Source organism: Xiphophorus couchianus, chromosome 12, assembly GCF_001444195.1.
Source record: "Xiphophorus couchianus chromosome 12, X_couchianus-1.0, whole genome shotgun sequence".
Lineage (NCBI taxonomy): Eukaryota > Metazoa > Chordata > Actinopteri > Cyprinodontiformes > Poeciliidae > Xiphophorus > Xiphophorus couchianus.
Window position 1 is genome coordinate 19,308,009 of NC_040239.1, and position 10,980 is coordinate 19,318,988.

At 37.2% G+C, this 10,980-nt stretch overlaps 1 long non-coding RNA gene across 1 annotated transcript; it reads left to right on the forward strand.

Moving 5' to 3' along the window:
* Nucleotides 1–4,341: 4,341 nt before the first annotated feature.
* On the forward strand, nucleotides 4,342–5,121 carry LOC114154113 (uncharacterized). Its single transcript, XR_003597490.1, has 2 exons — nucleotides 4,342–4,619; nucleotides 4,785–5,121. It is a non-coding gene; the product is annotated as an uncharacterized LOC114154113 (long non-coding RNA).
* Nucleotides 5,122–10,980: the final 5,859 nt, after the last annotated feature.

Consider the following 10,980-nt stretch of genomic DNA (forward strand, 5'->3'; position numbering starts at 1 on the left):
CCACTTTCTGACTGTGTACATGTAAAAATCACAAGTGAAATCAAAACTACTTGAACCAGGCAATGTTTTTCTTTTATCTATTCTAGTGCAATTGAGATAAGTTTTTAACAATTGTAGCCTCAGTTTCCTGTTTTTACCTGGAGGAAGTGGCAACTGGTGTGGTCTGCTGATGCTGTAGCGCATCAGCTTCAAGATTTGATGAATTGTGTGTTCTGACATGGTGTTCCCCATTCCTTTAAGTGTAACACATGTTTAAGCTGTAGTTGCTTTTCAATCATTTCTAACCAATCTGCTTATTCTCCTTAATTTTTTCACATCAACAAAGTTTTTTTGGCTATATTTCTGATGTCATACCTTTGAGTTTTAAATTAAAGCAATTGTAACATGCACAGTTTTGTTTTAAGATTTTGTCTAAACACGATGACACCATAAAACCAGAATGCTTTGGCTCAACACTTTATACTGAAAGAATTTCATAACTATCATGTTGAATGGCAGTTGATGCCCCAATAGCAGAAGATGGAGGCGTAGAGTAGATGATGAGTACAATTTAATGAAAAAGAATAAACTACAAAAAACACAAGAAAGAATCTTGCAAGGGGACATGAGGAGAACACAGAGTGGAACAAGGAAGTGACGGAAGTAGACGAAAGGATCCAGCGAGTAGTGAGTGAGAAAGAGAGGGTTAAATACTGGGGAGGTTGCATGCTGAACGAAAGACTTGGGTTGATGAGCTAATTAATTGCAGGTGTGAGTGGTAGGAGAAGGAAAGCCAGATAGAGAGAGAGAGAGTGACACAGGGAGCGAGGGAGAGTACGCAGGAGAACAGGAAGTAATTCTAACACTAAATAATAACTAGACTAAAGAAACCTAATAAAGCTAGAGTAACAAATAATAAGAAATAAACAGAACTAGAAAAACCAAGAAATGAACTGAAGGAAAACAGGAACAAGACAAATGTAACCGAAATAACAGACATAAACAAAACCCAGAACCAAATCAAACAACCCCACATATGACAATATCAACTTGTGTCTAATGAAGAAAAGTGGCAAGTTTGATGTGCTTTGTAATTACAGAGTATTCTTTATGCCTCAAATATTTGCATGGGAGTGTTTCTGAATCCAATGGGTCTAACCCAGGGGTGGGCAATCCTGGTCCTCGAGGGCCGGTGTCCTGCAAATCTTAGATGTCTCCCTGGTCCAACACACTTGAATCCAATAACTGAATCACCTCCTAAGTGCAGTCAAGTTCTCCAGAGTCCTGCTAATGACCTCATTATTTGACTCAGGTGTGCTGAAGTAGAGATGCATCTAAAAGTTGCAGGAGACTGGCCCTCGAGGCCTGGAGTTGCCCACCCCTGGTCTAACCAGATCTAAATGTGTTTTGCAATATTTGTACTTACCACTTCTAGATTTATGTAAAACAAGTTTTCTAATATATTCTGTAAAATTTAGGTTTATTTTATTTTATTTATGTCCCATCCCATGTATTTCGGGGTAATATAAAATATTTACTGTATTTGTTGCATCCTTTTCAAAGCATGGCTCAGGGTGTTATCAAGTGGCAAAGATCAGCACATGTTTTGCACATTTGTGCGCACATCTGTGCGCATGTGCTTGCACTCATGATATGCATGCAGAATAATATGTTCATTTCTATGTGGGTACATGAGGGCTTTGCTTTATTTGCACATGTGCATATATTGCCAAAGCCCTCCTCTCTTATTGCAGGGAAATCTACTCCACCCCCTTGATGCATAGCACTACTCTTTTATGGCACGTAGACAGACACATGCATACAGTGCCAGAATATTCTTGCGTACAGTTATTATTTTGTTTTATTTCAAAAATACCTCACAGTTCTTGTATCTGTTAGTTATTTACTAATAAAGATGTCAAAATTGAATCCAGTTAAGTAAAATGATATCACTATTAACACAAAAGGGCAAATGTATCAAGAAGAATGAAATATTTCTAATGTACGAAGACAGATGTAATTTTACAAAAGTCTCTCATGAGTCAATTTTAATCATGACAGCTTTTTTTTTTTTTTTAAATAATCTATTCTGTTCCATACACGTCCAAGTGATTTAGTTTTTTATTTAAAACCGAAGACAGTCTCTGACTTTCTACTCTCCTTTCCTTCATCCCACTCAGCACTGACTGCAGCTGTTTGAACTCTCAGCTCTCTAGAGCCTGTGCTCCTTTTATTCTTTTCTTAGCCAGTATTGTCTGTTCTTTTTAGTCAGCCTTGTTATTTTTAGATTAAACATAATAGCCAGGATCTTCGACACACTGTGAAAGTTTCACACCACTCCTATTGTTTAATCCATACGACATCTCCTCTGTGCTTGCTAGCACTTTGGAGCTTCAGCTTAAAGCACAAGCCTTCAAATATTAATAAATACGATGGGAATATTACAGTAGAAATCTCAGCCAAGTCAATCAAATAGACTTATAGTTGAATGTCACAATTCATTTTTAATGGCGGGGCTTTTTGTGGACGGGCATTGATAAGCATTAAACATAATTTCCTTCTTTTATTAATCAAACAACAGTTTGAAATGTGTGCCACTGATCTCAGTGGCGTACCTCGATGCAGAAGGGGGATGATGGAAGAAAAATCTGTGTCATCTCCTCACCAGCAGGACTGAAAATGGTTCAAAATGTAATTCTCTTTGGTGCAGCGCCTCCTTCCTCATTCTCTCTAATCTGCAAGCATGCAAATTACAATGCAAATGCAAATACTACTGAATAATTTATGTGCAGTCTACATTTCTCCTCCAAAACCAGCAGCTTCTTGCTTAAGCAGAGTAATGTGGGATTCATAGCACAGATTTGGTTAACCACAGAAATACACCCTGTTTGCCTTGGAAGATTTTGTGAAGGACTAACAATAGTCATTGCTAAATAGCTTAATCATTTAATATCCTACAATACAGTTAAAACCTCAAACATGTAAACTTTATTTTACAATCTGCAGTTCAGATACCTCTTTTCTATTGCTGCTGTTACCTCAGAACAGCAGTAGAAAAAAATCCTATTGTCATTTATTTATTTATTTTTTTATGGAATTTGTATTTAAGAAAAGATAAGAACAAAGTATTTAAACAAAACACAAGGTTTTATTTTTGCTAATGTTAACTTGTGTTGGTGTCGGTGATTTAAAAAAAAAGACTCATATGTTATATAAATGTCTATTAAAATGACTGCTGTCATCAAATCACCCTTTTGAGCTATTTCTACAATTTGGCCTCCAACAAATTAACAATCACTTTCAGAATTCTGGCACAACTGAACTAATACACACACAAAGAATGTGTTTTTTATTTTATTTTGTAGATAGGAAGAAAACCCTCACCGCAGTTAATATTATACATATAGACACAAACTTATAAGTGCTGATGATCCCTGCATCTGAGCTAATGTATTCAGATTTCTCCCTCTGCATGTTTTCCATCAAGGATTATAATTAAGCAAAAGTGTTCATGAGTGGGCACGTTCCTTTTGCCCGTGTCCGGGTTTAGACGGTTTTAGGAGGATGGAAGAACAAATCCTGGTGGAACAAGGCAATGCATGCAGCTGCAGTTGATTGAAAATATTACACACAGAATAGCAGACATGAAAGTTACTAACATGCTAACTTTTTTTCTGTTGGTAATTAACTTACTAATGACAGAATAACAAAGAAGTAGTACTACATACGTACATGTAGAAGCAGCTCTATCTATCTATCTATCTATGGACATCAATATTTGCTTCTTTTTCTGCCAGTTCATTTTTATGGTCTATGTTGCTGCATTTGACTAACATTACAATAAGTATGGAAGTAAAAAATTAGAACTGTAGAATGGGATTAAATAAAACCTTGAATAAAATGGACTATTTTTTTAGACATACACATAGGTTTAATTGAATTAAAAAAATACATGCAAACTTGTAATACAATATCTTTTCTGGTACTTTATAATGTGTACTGTTCAACCACTCACTCATAAAAAGTTCAAAACTCAAAAGAGTTATAGCTTTAAAAGTATGTGTTCCATTTTCCATGACACAATTTGTAATTTCAGGTGTGTGCAAATCGAGTTGATTTAAATAAAGACTAAAACACCAACAATTTCACTGCCTGGCATAGACATTGTATTTACCACATTGTCACCATTATGCCACATTTTCCTTGTTCTTATATTGTTTTCATTTTCTGCACAAATGCTGTTCTGACTATTGAGCCCAGAGAAAAGAAAAAAAACACACATTGCATTTACACTCGCAGCACACAAGTGTAGCAGTCCAAAGTATTAATGCAATTTTTCCTCCCCTGTTCATATGAAGATCGATTTATAAGAATTAGGGTGCAGTGTTTGACTGCATGTGTGTGTGTGGACAATAGCAGACACACTGAGAAATTAAGACAGAGCTAGAGGGGGAGAGAGAGAGAGGGAAGCTCATTATAATCAGGCAATTATGCTGGCAGAATTAGAGGCGTCCTTATTTTCTCTTGTGGCAGCCAGAGTGTGGATACGGCTTTTTAACTCACTATAGACTAATCCACGGATACGACTGACTATTTCATGTTAATATGAGGAATCTGTATATAACAGCAAGATTTGGAAGGTGATTTTTTTGTTCTTTTTTAATTTTCTTTTTTAGATTTTTTTATTCTTGTGAACTGGCAAGCTAACCGAAGCTCCTCAGATTCTGGGTGTTTAATTTGCATTGATGAGATGTTTTTTTTTTCTTCCTCTCCCTCTCCTGGTCATGGTTTTGGCACAACAATAGGGAGCTGAGAGAAGAGGGCAGTTGATCAAGCCCACAACTCAGGACCATCAGGGTCTTCAGAACTGTGGTATATAATTATATTGCATGTTTTTTTTTTTTTGGTTGTTTTACTAAGTTTTTCTAATTTTGTTGTTAATCCTATTGATATTGTTGTTTATGTCTATCAGGCATAGAGTGTATTATACATCATGTGTGTAACTCATTTGTAGTATCCTTAAAACTGTAATGATTTTTTTTTAGGTTTTATCAGATATAAAATCATACTCAGAAATTGAAATGTGCAAAAATTAAAATGTATATTATCTAGATAAAATTGCAATAAAAGAATAAGATTATACATCTTTTTCTGACTATTCTTCAGAAATTGAATGCACCAGGTTCACATTTAAGATCAATGTAATTGTCCACTAGTGGCATGCTCTCACTAAATACTTTGACCCTAGGTCAAGGCTGTTTGACCAGAATTTAACTCTTGACCTCTAATACATGTCTTATCAACTCCCTGCCTAATTTGTATTGATTATCACTCCCATGAGACTTAGGGGTTAAAACACTTCTTTCTTAATGAAATATTACTTGATATATTTTCCTGACAAAAAAAATGTAATTTCAAAGTAAATAATATACATAATTTCATGATTTGCAAAGTATGTTTTCTTTATATTTTTACACATTTTGACACAAAAGACATAGATGAATTTAGGACAAAGAGACTCATTGCTGCACATCTGCCACCCTCTCTCCAATTACGGAAATATGAAGTTGTGCCTGAAAGTGCCTGTGTGTGCGTGTGTTTACGTGTGTGTCAGGGTGGAGTGGGTGGATGGCTTTAGATGAACAGTGGAGCTACGACTTCTCTCAAGTTCTCAGGCAAGTGCTTGTGTCTGGCGATGGAGGAGGCAGCTGATTTGGGATACGGCGTTAACATAACAAAGGGCCCGAGCCTGTGAACTTGGGGCTCCTTTCGACCCCGGCGCTGTGGGGATGAATAGTCTTCAAGCCTCCCCATGGAGCACCCCCCACAGCTTGCCCGATCGTGGTAAAATTGTTAATCAGGGTAATTTAATATAGTTTTCAATATGCCTCATCTCTCATTGAGAAAGCATTCTTGCCTTAATTCTCGCCTTCCCTACTAAAAAAAGCGGGACCCCCACGCTTTCTCTGTCCCGAGCAGACGAGACAGGCAGCTGCAGGTCTCAGAGCATTCTCAATTGAAATGTTCAAACATCAACAACATGAAGGCCTCCATAGACACAGTTTGTATGTATATGCTGGCCGAGTTCATTGTAGAGGACTATTTGTTCATGTGTGTATCTGGACACATTGAGTCAGTGGATAAGCATCTACTGTATGTGTGTGGGTAGAGGGGAAGACAAAAAGCTTTAATCCGCAAATGTGGCTTTGTGTTCATACAGCGCAATGCCACATGCTTACTTTGTCTTGTGCTGAGGAAATGAGCAAATCAAACGAAGGGTCTTGACGGATAGTGTCGAGCACTTCACCTTTCTAACCCGATCTGGAATGAGGTCACTGCAAACGGTTCCTCTGTCTAAGGTCAGGCTGACGTCACTACACCCGGTGTGCAGCGTCCACTGGCCGAGGTGAGTCATCAAACAACTGGTCCTTGTTTTAGGCAGTGTGAAGACACCTATCCACCCACGCACACACACACACTCACACACACCAACATGTACACGCAGGGCCCAGGTCCTGACTCTACTCCCTATAAATACATACTGTAATCCAGGATGACTCAGACACTTCGAGGGGTGGCAGAAAATGGAGAGAGGTGGACGAGGAGTCTGCAGGAACACTTGGAGGAAGGAAGAAAAATCTTACATTGGTTTCTTAGTGTTGTCATTTTGGATCAAACTGGTAGAGAGACAAAAAAAATGTTGATGAAGAACAAAAGCTTGTATGAATGGGTGAGTGACTAAGTGTATAGCCCTTTGGAGGCCTCAGATTAGATAAAGTGCTATGCAAATGCAGGCCATTTACTATCAGCGCACTCTTCCTTTTTCATAGATGAAGAAAGCGGATGTGCTTTTGCAGCAACAAGCTACCTGACAATATTAGCTACAATTAAAGAAACTATATCTATAACTATATTTTTATGGATTTGTCTGGTTTCTCAATAGCCTGGCAGATATATACATAAGCAAATATGTCTGGAATTTCTCAAAATATAATTTCAAGGTTGTATGAAAATTGAAAGAAATTATTTATCTGATTTATGTTAATTAATTTCAGATTTATTTATTTATTTTTGCCACAACCCTTACCCTTAGCTCCTTACAGATTCTCTATGAGACTCAAGTCGGGATTCTGGCCTGGTCACTCTAAAACTAATTTGCATGTGTCAGAACAAACCTGTCCATAAAATTAAAAGATTATTTTAAATCTTAATATGCCAAGGTTATGAATAATTCAACTCTTGTTCATGCTAAAATGAACAAGAGGCTTTTTAAGTCTTAAAAAACCTCCTCTAATAATGCTGTGTCCTATATAGTAAAAATACATACATGTTTCTTTTTTCTAGCAAAAATCAATTGCAATATAATTTTATTTTTTTAAAAGAAAAATAACATCATGGTTTTTTCTTTTGACAAAAATTACTTTAGCGGAATATTGCCATAAACCAAATGGCTTTTGTTTGTGAATATTTTGTGTTGATAATAATAAAAAAAAAAAAGTTTGGCATTATAATTAAAAATTTGCATTGTAACTTTATGCTGTGTACATACCTGTAGCGAAAGTTTGGTATATCAAGTTTTTATATCATGGCGTTTGCAACTGCTTTAGTGTGATGGGAAATTCAATTAATCAAACATGGAAACAAAGGTGTTATGGGTCCCCATGGGGGACAGGGTCTAACTGGGGTCAGGATTGTGGGGCCTTGTCTAGACTGCTTTTTTGTGGTTGCAAGGTTTCAACCTCTCCGTCATCCTTTTGAAAGAAGAACTTGACCCATGTCTGGTTGCCGTGGACTCTTAGGAAAGGAGACAGGGAAACATGAAACTGGTGTGTAGCTGGGATTGCTATGGAAGTTTTTACACATATCTACTCGTTGAAGGCTCATCTTCTAAAAAAATCTGTAGTACTCTCAAAACCTTGAATAAGTACGTATGCTTGTAATTCCATTTTGCTATGCTGCATTGCTTGTATTGCAAAGAAAATGTGTTAACTTTTGAACTGTCAAGTTTCAAGTTATTATTTTTTTTCCCACAGACTTGAATCTGTCGCTTCAGGTTTCCCTTGGAGACATAACCTCTACATTTTCCCCACTTCCTCTGTATTAGTGCACTTCTCCAAACAATATTTATTGCAGAATATCTCTAGTTATAGGGAATTAAAATCAGCCAGTCACAGTACAAACACATGCACACAAAAAAACACCACAGGAACACCAAAACACCTATTAGACACCAAATTCAAATCAATTCCTCCCACTCGCTTAGCTCCTGTCTTGGTGTGCGTGGAGGGTGCAGGATGCTGCTACAGGGCATGGTATAATTGAAAGGCTGAAGAAGAATACTGCTTCTTTAAAAACCAACCAGCAGGCAACGGGGGCATGATGGGAAAACAAAGCTGGGGCCCCAGGAGTGGGTAACATGACATCACTAATGGAGGAGCAGAAAGGATCACTGGCATGGTTTGTTACTGGCTGTCTTCGTAACAACCACCAGGTCTTGAAGATGCAACAAGATTAAATCCACAATATCCAAATCTGATGCTTATATGACCAACATGAATGATATCAAGAGGTCAGAATTTGTAGAAACTTTGCTGAAACATGCTGTTTGCACAAAATTAATTTAAAACTTTCCTCTTTGATGTTGTGTTTAGGTTAAACAAATGCATGATTCATCACTAAAGGCATATCATTTTAGAATAATCCTTTCTTAATTCTTGAAGGAAGAATTAAAATGTTAACTCTTTCTTCAAGAATGAACATGTGATGTGTGTGATAAGTACATGTATATTGGTAGAATATCCAGAATATACATAAACCTATATTTATGTCTAAAAGTTTCACACCTTCTCTGTTTTTCTTTTCTTCCTATGAATGCAAGTTTGACAGGAGGCTGCATCTCTGCGGCATTAGCTCGAGCAGCTGTGAATTCAAAGAAAATCAGCAAGCATCTCTGTCTCTTTTTGACCCACATATGGGATCTCCCACCCTGCACTTCCAAGATGGCAGCTCATTTTATCCAGCCATAAATATCGGTATTACCTATCAATAAAGCCATCAGAGCAGGGTAAAAATAGCAGGGAGAGGAAATAAAGTGGACAAGGAATGGGGTTGTGAGATGTGTTGAAATAAAGGGCAGATGTAGGAGAGAGAAAAAGAAAGTGATGACTGCTTCTCTGTTTCGGGCCCATGGTCTCATACCTCCTGGGATAGCTGAACACTGTCAACATTCTGCACTTCAAAATCAATCACTCTAGACTGGACAAAAAGAGAAGGACACACACTGCTACCGCACATGCTACAGTCAATGCTGAGATGCTGTATGACAGCAGCCTGTCACAGTGTCATGTTGTCATTATTGAGGAATGGGACATAATGTCAGCAATGTTTCTGTTTTTCTGTATATTTTGGATGTACATTTAACCAACAAAAACAAAAAACAACTGAATGTGCCAATGTAATTTTTTCTAGTGATCTGCAGTCTGGAAAAAAAAAATGCTTTCCAACTGGAAACATTTGATCTTTTGTGCCATTTGTGAGAAACATTATGCCCAGATAACCTGGTGGTGTTTGTATCCAGAGCTGGTTTAAGGTATCCTGTTGATTCACTATAAAACACTTTTGGTTGCAGTGCAGGGCAGTTCCGACTGATGAGTGAAAATGGTTTTCTGAAGTGCCTCAAAAGGTGATGTGGCTGTCTTTATAGCAAAGCCCTTGAGCAAGAATATCACATGCAACCAACCCTAGTTTTACAACATTGAGTTTTATACATTGAAGTCTATTTATTTATTTATACTATTGTTTTTCCTTCGGCTTATTTGATGAAGTACTAAGCCATAAATTATCCCTGCTTAGAAACATCAAATTTAATAGGTGCTTCTTTAGATATAATATAATATAATGATATAAATTCATAATTTTGTATTCAGTTTCATATTTAGTTTCATATCCATACATGGCAAGTACATCTTTACTCATTTCAGTCTTGAAATCAAGCTCATGGCTGGCCCACAATATAATTGTATCATAATTGATATGTTGCTCATGCCACTCATTACGTCACATACTGCACGCCAACTCTCACTCATGGCTCGTAACATGAGTTAGTGTGCTGGTTATACAAACTTTTTTTCTTACGGTTTTCACTGTATATTTTATGGCAGTAAAGTATATAATACATTTTACTGACTTTTTTGCCCTTTGCAGAAATGCTATAGCTGGTTGCCATATGTAAAGCTTAGAATTTTGAGGACTTTCCAAATACAAAACTTAGTCAATGAACACATTAACAGTTCATCTGAATGACATGTTCTTGAATGAACAGTTGTTAAGGCTGCTGTCACACTGTTAATTCTATATAAAAAAAATGCATATTACATGTCTTGCAGACCAGCAAATATGATCAAATCTTCAAGGTATGAAGATTTTGATGCATTCCTGTTCTGAATACTGTATGTATATTGGGAGCAAGGGTGTGCAATTCACTGGAGCAGGGGTGTCAAACTCCAGTCCTGGAGGGCCACTGCCCTGCAACTTTTAGTTGTGCCTCTGCTGCACCACACCTGAATAGAATAATTAGGTCAATAGCAAGACTCTGGAGAACTGATCTACACAAGGAGGAGGTAATTAAGCCATTTCATTCCAGTGTTTTCTACCTGTGGCACACCTAAAACCTGCAGGACAGTGGGCCCTGAGGACTGGAGTTTGACACCCCTGCACTGGAGGATGTAAGTCAATTTTATTTCTTAAATCTATAGAACAATTCACCATTTCTGAATTGAATTTGATTTTTTTTGTAAATATTCCGGAAGTGGTCAGATATCTACTAATTGAATTATCTAGATAGTAAAGCAAGCTTCAGCATCACTTTCACAAATCCTGCATGCCAGGAAAATGAGACATCTACAAACAGTTCAGATGGCACTGCTGAGATGATTTGCAGTTGTGTTGATTTTGTGCTGTATATGTAAAGCTACAGCTATGGCACCCATATTCCAGAATATG